An 11,738-nucleotide genomic window follows, 5' to 3' on the forward strand; every position below is an offset into this window, starting at 1 on the left:
GTTGGAAACGACAAAAAATTTGAATGGGCCAATAAATGAACCAACTGCATCAATAAATTGGTTAATTCTCATCCTATTTGTCTTTTTGTATTTGAAATTATTTAATTACAAAGCGAAAAATCCTGGAAACAGAGAATTGGGGAAGTGAAGAATTGGAGTAAACGTTTCTCATTGGTCAATTGAAGTGTAGCGCGCGACAGTCGAATAAGCTCTGTGAAAGCGGCTGTCCCTTAATACTTGGTACCTTTGCGTTAAATTCGACTTTTGATTCAACATGGCGGTTGACGTGGCAGAATATTCCTAGAATATTCATAATAGAATATACCTTACATATTCTAAGAATATTATAAGATATTCCAAGAATATTCCCAAGGAATATTCTTAAAATATATCGAAGGTTCGCCAGGAGCACTTCCAGGGAATATTCTCCAGAAGATATATATATATATATATATATATATATATATATATATATATATATATATATATATATATATATATATATATATAATTGATAGTGTAACGACCGTATGTATGTATAGAATAGTAGTTTTTCGGGGATTCGGTCTGATTAGAATAAATATTTACTCTTTTTAGCTGCCCGAGCTTTCGCTAATGTTTATTAGCTTTATCGAGGGCTGTAATATAAAAAGGACATGATATTATATTACAGCCCTCGATAAAGCTAATAAACATTAGCGAAAGCTCGGGCAGCTAAAAAGAGTAAATATTTATTCTAATCAGACCGAATCCCCGAAAAACTACTATTCTATATATATATATATATATATATATATATATATATATATATATATATATATATATATATATATATATATATATATATATATATCCATGGCATATTCATAGCATAATACAATATCCTTAAATGTATATTCATGAAATATACCTGGAATATCTATTGCTATGTGGGATGATGCTTCAGATGCAATAAACCAAATGAAGTATATCTGAAATAACTGAAAATTGAAAAAGAATGCGTAATTCATCTCACAAAAAAATTAATTTCGTATTATGTCTGAAAGACACATTTGTGAATAATGTACTCCTAGTCTCAAAGAGTTTTTCATTACTTCCTTCTTAATGGAATCCAGTGCCATGTTTCAATATGATTATAAATGAGTAGGAAACTGGTTTGTCCCCTAAATATTTTTATATTGGATTGAATATTGGAAAGCAAATTAATATTTATTCAAGATAAATATCCAGATCTCGCTTTATGCGATGCAGATAAGAAGTCGTAAAGAATATGGTTGTGAATTTACAAAATGTCAGAAACGAGTCTGTTACTTATCAATTTGTCAGAAATATTTACGGTTTTGGTCATTTTCTCAGATACTCGTAGATTATTCATAATCAGTCATTCAAATAATTTCAAAAACTTGTTTTTTCATTCGACATATCGCAGCTGAGGTGGAATGATGAATAAATAGCCTCTTGATAAATATTTGTCACAATAATTGAACATACTAGGTGTAAGTGTTCGGTTATTATGACGCTAATAGTTTATGAACGACTATAAATGAATGATAACTTTTTCATTATTGGAAATAGCGGGAGTCATAAATATTGATATGAGAGTATTCCTAATCTTTTATTCCTGCGATATTGAGAGCACTTCGTTTTTCATTTTGTGTTAGATTATCATACCACGGATAATTTTCACAAAACATGTAATAGAACACAACTTCATCTGTTTAAAATATGTTTTTTCGGTAATCAGCTAGCGCCCCCATACGAACGACAACTCTCAGGAGTTGAGGAACTTGTGCAAGCTAAGGACTAACGAAATCTCACCTTTTAACGTGTGATTCCTAACACGGTTCCATTCTACCATTCTAGAACACATTCGTCTACTCAACACTAGAGGATTTTTGGAAACCCCTCCAAAAATGAAAATGTTGTACGCAATTTTGGCATACAACCACTCTATACATTCGGTCACAAAACTAAAGCCAATTGACATCATAAGTGGTCACATTTCAACCCAAGATCCTTTCAATATTGATATTGATCGGAAATTGCTAAATGATTACACCAATAATCACAAGGAACGATCAAAACTCCTCAATTCCAAAATAAACTCGGATCTAATTGAGCGAAAGGAAAAGATAGTAGAACGAGAAAATAAAAAACGCGAAGATCCCATTGTATTCAAAACCAAACGAAAAGTTCACGTGGAAAAACATATTAGATAGACAAAAGGATGCAAATAAATTTCAAAAACCAACTCAAATCAAAACGGTCGATCATACAATGAAAACAGTTTCTACAGAAAACCAACAGAAAATTCACATGGACAATTTAAAACGTCCCCTCAAAAAAACACCCATCTCCCATTAAAAATTGAATAATTTTTCATATTATCTGGAACTCTCGGACTCCAGGAAAATATATCTAAACAAAAACTAAAGAACAATCCAGGACTCTCAATTCCTCTCAAACTTGGAACAGCCAAAGTCGAAACGCACGCATATTCACTTATACATTATTATGATTTAAATCCAATAATCTTGGAGGTAAATAAACTGAAATTTCATTCAAAAAATGTAAGGACACTTGTGGGCGGTCACAAAGACTATTCATGGGACACATCTAACAATTTTAAAATATTAGAATTTGCGGAAAAGGGGGTGACTGATAGACTCAACAATATTTTACCACATCCAAGCAGAACGAAGCGCGGTCTCATAAACGGCATTGGATCCGTTTTTCAGTCAATCACAGGAAATTTAGATTCCAACGATGGTGAAAAATATGACCGTCTGATCAAAGAATTACAAAATAATCAAAATAATTTAGTAACGAACATCAAAAAGCAAAACTCACTCTCAATCTCAATAATTGATCAGTTCAATAGTATACAGTTCAGCAAGTGAAACATAACGAAAGGCTTTTAGAATCAAAAATAAATCAAATAGCAGAAATTGTTGAAAATCAAACGTATAAAGAAAACTCTATGTTTATCAAAGACATCTTGAATCAGATAATCAATACATTTGAAATCATGAATTCAATTTTGCAAGATATTGAAAACTCAATACAATTTTCCAGACTGAACATTCTTCATCCTAGTATATTAAAAACAAAAGATTTGTTCGAAGAACTGCAAAAATTTAATAAAATTGTTGAGAAAGACCAACTACCAATGGAAATAAGTTTCGAGAATACTTTGCTTTATGAAAAAATCATTAGCCTGTAAAGCTATATATCAAATTTCAGAATTTTGCATATTCCAATTACCCATCCATCAAATTTCGATTACTATCACCTATTTTCTATTCCGATATTAACTAAGGGTCAGTTTAAGGCTGTTATACATCAAAACAATTATTTGACAAAAAAACGAAAAGTTGTATGCATTCTTGAGCGATCCTTGTTCCATCCACTAACATTAGAGAGCTAACAGAAGACAATCCATGCGAAATCCAGCTACTCAATGTCCAGAACACCTCCACTTGTAAGGAGACAGTCACACATTTATCGAGACCAGCCATCAGACAACTAGACAACTCAAACAAATGTGTTATTCTCCTACCGGCTCAACAAATTACCAAACTCAAGTGCCAGAACCAGAACGAAATCGAGAACTTACTACCTGGAAGTTATCTATTCGACATTCCAATTGGATGCCAGTTATCCTGTGGCAACCGAATCATAACCAACGATCACCAAGTTACCAATAGTAAACCAATTATCTTACCAGACTTGGACGAAGGAAAGCCAGAGCCACCCAAATCAATAGGGATTCGACTTGATGACCTGAACCTGGACGAACTTCATTCAATAAAAACAGCAATAATGGAAAACGAACCAATTATATCTTTCAAAGATGTAGCACATATCCCAAGTTTTTGGACGATGTTTATCTACTTGGTCCTAGTATCAATTTGTTTGTACCTAATGCACAAGAAGATTAGCTTCAGAGGGTGCGAAACCAATGGACCATCCGAACCAGATCAAGATATCGAGATGTCTAGAGTTCAACTTCCTCGCTGACCCTCCTACGTTGAATCTTCGGGGGGAGGAATTATATCGCCCGTTCACATGTGAACCACTGACCATGCTGAAGCAGAATCTCGCGATTCTGGGAAACTGATGTGCAAGCAATCTTATCTTCATGGGAAGAATACTTTTGTAATTCAGTTATAATTTTGCTCTCGCACTGTTAACATCAATGTTTGTCAATAAAATTAATTAAAAAAAAAAGGCTTTGACATCCGAAAGTTATATTTCATTAAAATTCCTCTGGACTAGATGATAAATGCGATACCTCTTAAACAGGTTTTGCATGTACTTGTCTCCTTGTTCACCTACCGTTCTAATATTTATCTGAACTCCAGAGAGTAATACACCAGGTCGATGATTTTTGAAATAAAAAAAATAACAGTAGGATGAAATCCATTAGAAAATGAGGGAAATATAATAAAGATGAAAGGAAAAATAAATTACAGGATATCTGAGTTCGAAAAAAGGGAGGGGGTGAGTTTTTAAGGATGAAAAATGGTTAATCTCGATTTTCAGCAAACTACAAGTCCTATGGAAAAAACTTAAGAATCAAAGTTGTAGGTAATGGAAAGATCTACAACTTTTGTTTCCACAATTTTTTCACATAACCTCAATATTTATGTGAAAATAAGTCAACTTTTCATGTCCCAAATACACTGTAATTTATTTGATTCGTTTGAAACTGGACGTGAAAAATAGATCCTTTACATTTCCAGAACCTGGTTTGAGAAAAAAAAATGTCATGATTATTTGAATTCAATATGTTTTCATCATCAGAAGAATCATGAAATACAAATCTATTTATAGGGTTCAGCTCATTAAAAGAGAGAAGGAAATAAAAAAACATCTCAAAAGTGCTGCTTTGTTCCTCTTGTTCATAAAAGATGACATATGTCTCCTCACTCACAAGCGATTTTGGTGAAATTGGATACACGTGTGAATCGTTGTATTCATTCCACGTACCACTATGAGGGTGTTTGCAATTTGCTGTGTGATGCCCTTTGTAAGTAGTCCCACTATGATTCGAAAGTGCATATAGATTGTAACAATAAGGAGCCACATTGTCTGCTGCATAATTGCTCATATCTAATCCTCATGAAGGAAACTGAATGACAATATTCAATTTGCCTCTGAATCTTTCCGTTGGAGAGAGCCTTTCAAAATGAATCATTAAAATACGGGGAAACTTATGGATTGATGAGGACTTTGTGAATTTTATTCTTTCCTTGCACCTCGAACAGATTGGTTTTTCCTCTCCATCCAGGGTTTCCCCTTTTGTGAGGAAATCCAAGCATTGTGACAAACTCAATCGGCCAGTTCTTTGAGATATAGGGAGAGACAAATCTCATAAAGGATTGAAGGTTACTGATGAGAATCCACAGTGTGTGCATTTCATAGTAGAATTTAATTGACCAACGAAATTGTCTACAATCTTGGAGTTGAGCGACAGCGCTTATTCGCTGTCGCTCAATTTTTCGTCAATCCCCGTTAAGATTGGTTCAGGTTTCTCAGTAATTCCATTGAGGTCCTCGTGTGAAACTTCTACAATATTTCAAAGAAATTCCTGGGCGTCTTAATGGAAAGATCCCATGCATCTTTTAATCTGGCTTTTAAAGTAGACAGTGTTTATTACTCTAACAGATGAAACTACTGACCACAATCCTTTGATAACTTCTGCGAACGCTTTGATTGAAGCACCTTCTATACTAGAAATACTAGTATTGATTTCTTCCATGTATGTATCCTTTCTTATTAGTCAATGGGCTATGCTTGAAGACTGGCAGTAAACAAATCTAAAGCAAATGGAACTTCAAACGTTCAAGCCAGTCTCTATATACCTACACAGTAGGTTTAATGGACTGACGCCTATCAGAAAACAACTACTCCCCTGGCTAATACCACGAAGGGCGTTGGATTATATCAGACAGGCGTCAGTGCAGGAATCTTCACAGAAAATGTCCTGCATATGCAATTGGCAATACAACTGAAAGAGTCGACCTTCAATTATGGAACGGGCACACTTGCAGACCGGTTTCGGGCTTATTAGCCACTCATCAGTGCAAGATAGTGACCATCATCGACCTAAAGTCAATGATATTCCACAATTGAAAATCGGAATTCTTTCAGAGTATTTCATTCCTCTTCCGAAGTTGGAGCGAACATCAAAAATGTCACTCCATCTAGTGGACGAGGTACTAACCAACTGCACATCCGTAATTTGCCCGATTCCTCTAAATAAGGAATAAAAACTTTCTTATTAGTCAATGGGCTATGCTTGAAGACTGGCAGTAAACAAATCTAAAGCAAATGGAACTTCAAACGTTCAAGCCAGTCTCTATATACCTACACAGTAGGTTTAATGGACTGACGCCTATCAGAAAACAACTACTCCCCTGGCTAATACCACGAAGGGCGTTGGATTATATCAGACAGGCGTCAGTGCAGGAATCTTCACAGAAAATGTCCTGCATATGCAATTGGCAATACAACTGAAAGAGTCGACCTTCAATTATGGAACGGGCACACTTGCAGACCGGTTTCGGGCTTATTAGCCACTCATCAGTGCAAGATAGTGACCATCATCGACCTAAAGTCAATGATATTCCACAATTGAAAATCGGAATTCTTTCAGAGTATTTCATTCCTCTTCCGAAGTTGGAGCGAACATCAAAAATGTCACTCCATCTAGTGGACGAGGTACTAACCAACTGCACATCCGTAATTTGCCCGATTCCTCTAAATAAGGAATAAAAACTTTCTTATTAGTCAATGGGCTATGCTTGAAGACTGGCAGTAAACAAATCTAAAGCAAATGGAACTTCAAACGTTCAAGCCAGTCTCTATATACCTACACAGTAGGTTTAATGGACTGACGCCTATCAGAAAACAACTACTCCCCTGGCTAATACCACGAAGGGCGTTGGATTATATCAGACAGGCGTCAGTGCAGGAATCTTCACAGAAAATGTCCTGCATATGCAATTGGCAATACAACTGAAAGAGTCGACCTTCAATTATGGAACGGGCACACTTGCAGACCGGTTTCGGGCTTATTAGCCACTCATCAGTGCAAGATAGTGACCATCATCGACCTAAAGTCAATGATATTCCACAATTGAAAATCGGAATTCTTTCAGAGTATTTCATTCCTCTTCCGAAGTTGGAGCGAACATCAAAAATGTCACTCCATCTAGTGGACGAGGTACTAACCAACTGCACATCCGTAATTTGCCCGATTCCTCTAAATAAGGAATAAAAACTTTCTTATTAGTCAATGGGCTATGCTTGAAGACTGGCAGTAAACAAATCTAAAGCAAATGGAACTTCAAACGTTCAAGCCAGTCTCTATATACCTACACAGTAGGTTTAATGGACTGACGCCTATCAGAAAACAACTACTCCCCTGGCTAATACCACGAAGGGCGTTGGATTATATCAGACAGGCGTCAGTGCAGGAATCTTCACAGTACCTCGTCCACTAGATGGAGTGACATTTTTGATGTTCGCTCCAACTTCGGAAGAGGAATGAAATACTCTGAAAGAATTCCGATTTTCAATTGTGGAATATCATTGACTTTAGGTCGATGATGGTCACTATCTTGCACTGATGAGTGGCTAATAAGCCCGAAACCGGTCTGCAAGTGTGCCCGTTCCATAATTGAAGGTCGACTCTTTCAGTTGTATTGCCAATTGCATATGCAGGACATTTTCTGTGAAGATTCCTGCACTGACGCCTGTCTGATATAATCCAACGCCCTTCGTGGTATTAGCCAGGGGAGTAGTTGTTTTCTGATAGGCGTCAGTCCATTAAACCTACTGTGTAGGTATATAGAGACTGGCTTGAACGTTTGAAGTTCCATTTGCTTTAGATTTGTTTACTGCCAGTCTTCAAGCATAGCCCATTGACTAATAAGAAAGTTTTTATTCCTTATTTAGAGGAATCGGGCAAATTACGGATGTGCAGTTGGTTAGTACCTCGTCCACTAGATGGAGTGACATTTTTGATGTTCGCTCCAACTTCGGAAGAGGAATGAAATACTCTGAAAGAATTCCGATTTTCAATTGTGGAATATCATTGACTTTAGGTCGATGATGGTCACTATCTTGCACTGATGAGTGGCTAATAAGCCCGAAACCGGTCTGCAAGTGTGCCCGTTCCATAATTGAAGGTCGACTCTTTCAGTTGTATTGCCAATTGCATATGCAGGACATTTTCTGTGAAGATTCCTGCACTGACGCCTGTCTGATATAATCCAACGCCCTTCGTGGTATTAGCCAGGGGAGTAGTTGTTTTCTGATAGGCGTCAGTCCATTAAACCTACTGTGTAGGTATATAGAGACTGGCTTGAACGTTTGAAGTTCCATTTGCTTTAGATTTGTTTACTGCCAGTCTTCAAGCATAGCCCATTGACTAATAAGAAAGTTTTTATTCCTTATTTAGAGGAATCGGGCAAATTACGGATGTGCAGTTGGTTAGTACCTCGTCCACTAGATGGAGTGACATTTTTGATGTTCGCTCCAACTTCGGAAGAGGAATGAAATACTCTGAAAGAATTCCGATTTTCAATTGTGGAATATCATTGACTTTAGGTCGATGATGGTCACTATCTTGCACTGATGAGTGGCTAATAAGCCCGAAACCGGTCTGCAAGTGTGCCCGTTCCATAATTGAAGGTCGACTCTTTCAGTTGTATTGCCAATTGCATATGCAGGACATTTTCTGTGAAGATTCCTGCACTGACGCCTGTCTGATATAATCCAACGCCCTTCGTGGTATTAGCCAGGGGAGTAGTTGTTTTCTGATAGGCGTCAGTCCATTAAACCTACTGTGTAGGTATATAGAGACTGGCTTGAACGTTTGAAGTTCCATTTGCTTTAGATGTATGTATCCTTTTTTAAATATTCCAGCAAACATCTCGTGTTTGATAAACATTGGATTATACGGTTCATGAAACAGGTGTTTCCAATATTTTTCAACCCAATAAACCCAAGAGTTTTGACTGAAGAATGTATGTCTGATCTAATGTTGTAACTGTTGATACTAAGTTCGTCACTGCTGTCTTCTTGTGAGTAATCACGGAATCGATGATTCATCCCTCCATTGGATCGGTAGGATAAGGAATTTGAAGCTAAACTGCCTAAAATTGAATTGGATATGGCAGGCGCTTTGAATTCTATAACTTGTTCTTGTTTCTCTATATCTTCTGATGTGGAATTATGGGGAGTATCACAAGGAATATGGGAAGTTTTATGAGAAAACAATATGTGATCGTGACTGGGATATAAATAGGATTGGGAAACAACGGGATGAAAAAACATTTTATCCAGTGAATGTGACGATGGGATGGTGCCAAAAACAGAAGCTTAATTACCACGGTTTATAGCTAAACTAATTTTATTGATCAGGAAGGTTGTAAATCTTTTTTCTTCAGTTTCTTAAGTCACCCTTCTGCCGATTTCATTACCGAAATTCAGAGAAAAGGGCCCAAATACACCGAAAGTTTCTACAGCCACAGGATAAAATATAAAGTTGTTTTCAACATTCCGATATTTATGCTGTTTTGCTTTTTTACTGGTTATGGCGGCAGTTTCTGCATTTTTGGACGTTCCAACTAAATGAGATGGAGCCAATGTGTCTGCACATGTGAAATCCCAAACGGCAGCTTTGCCACATTTCCAAGGAACAAGGATCATTTCATCAGGGCGTTTGTCATCATCACGGCTAGTACTTGGTGGTTCTGAGATAGAAGGTATCCCGGCTGATATCAAGGCCCTTTTCATGATGTCGATAACTTGATGACGTCTTGGAAAATCATGTCAGGTCAAACCATGAGTACCTTTTTCATCTACCTCACTAATACATTTATGAGGAGTACAATTACCTAAAACCAATCTGAGTCCAATGGCTACTCTGAAAGTATCATTATCTGGTGGTGTTCCCAGAGTAGCAACAGCGATCAACCAAACTCCAGATTCTTCAATATTGACGGTTTTGAGGCGAGCTTTTTTCGAGGAAGATGACAAATATGAAGTGATGGGTTAGAAGCAATTTCTAGTAAATGTTCCTCCCATGTTTTCTATAGTGATTTGAGATCCGTAGGCACATGACTTTTGATTTGAGAATACCAAATAGATTCGCCTTCGACTGTTGATTCATCTTCAATATTGTAAAGTAGACTAGAAGTATAATTTCTATTAATTGCGAAACATCATTGATGGAAGACATAAATGCTGGTAAAGCCAAAGATGATGCTGAACGCAGACCCAACCTTCTACGATTCACAGGCAATGAGACCAAGAAATATCGGTGAAACAGCTGTTGGTAACGGTTTCAAGTATGTTATGAAGGTGATCATGAAACTTCTTAAGGTATACTTGACTTTTCCAACAAAGAGAGCATCTCAGAGTATAGAGTAGTTTAGGAATGGCTGAACAATTCTTCAATAAAAAAAGGAAGTATGCATTGGCAAATCATATGAACGGGTGTAAATCAAGTCAAAGTAATCTATTTTGTTCTGCTAACTTTCACATAGAGCTTCCATAGTGAGAGGGGCGCCAAGTAGTTTCCATTTCGATTTTTCCATAAGTTTCATGCCAGGAACAACTTACATAATGTCGGCAAGAGATTCTGATTCAAAACTTCAATTGGGAATCATTTCATATTTATCGAAGTTAAGTTCAAGACCAATTTATTTCGAACTGTTCCCTAATAATTATCTCCAAATCCTTCAATATAATTTAATATCATCTCCACTGCATCCGTCATCCAGACACCAACAATTGAATTCAGAATCTAGTTTTCTAGTTAGCTCCTGAAAGGTCAGACAGAAAAATATAGGTCCTGAAGGATCGCCTTGTTGGATACCTCTCTGAGATTTAAACAAATGTTCACCAAAATTCAAAAATCTTGGAAATCTTTAGCATTGATATATAAAAGGGTACAGGTCTGGCACAGACTTTCGTGGCCGTTATAACATCAAATTTCTGTCGATCATGTTGAATGCGTTTTTAAAATACAACTTGAGGATGTTGATGAATATATCGACGTGCTGCATGGGCGACCGTTTGCATCCTCCAGGAGTACCGAAACCAAATTGAATGGGACGTAAAATGGACCCAAGGTCTTCTTCAATCCGAGAACAACATAGTTTGGCCACTAACCGGCAAAAGAAAGTACCGATGGCAATGCGACGTATTCCTCCGTCTTTCTTTGTGAGAGCACAAATAGATACATCGTAAAGTATTGGACAGATCTCTGGATTAACTCTTCCAGATAATGAGAGATTACAAAGATTTGTCATAGAAGTAAGTATTTTATCTCTAGAATTACCAGCACTATAACTAAGAAGGTCTTGTATGTGACTTGGACGAAAGCCATCTAGTCCTCCAGCTGATCCAGTGTGGAACGCTTTCACTGTTACGAGTATAAGTTGTTCAGGAACTTGAAACGTAGAATTGCTCGTTTGATCAAGGGAAGGATCAGATGTATTTGATATTGAGTTGGCTTGAGAATGTTCAAGAATGATCTTCGATAAAATATCATTGTCATAATCGGTGAGAGTATCGTTTGAACTAGAAATCTTAATAGCAGATGAAATATTGTCCTCCTCAACCTTATTCAAAATAATTTTTGAGATATTTCCTTTGATTTGTTCGGCAATCTCTGGCGGAATAGCAATTGATTTATTATTCATCGTTTTGATGTTTCT

Source organism: Leptinotarsa decemlineata, unplaced genomic scaffold (genome assembly GCF_025532065.1).
Source record: "Leptinotarsa decemlineata unplaced genomic scaffold, Ldec_3_MD MMD2_tig00026358_RagTag_RagTag, whole genome shotgun sequence".
NCBI lineage: Eukaryota > Metazoa > Arthropoda > Insecta > Coleoptera > Chrysomelidae > Leptinotarsa > Leptinotarsa decemlineata.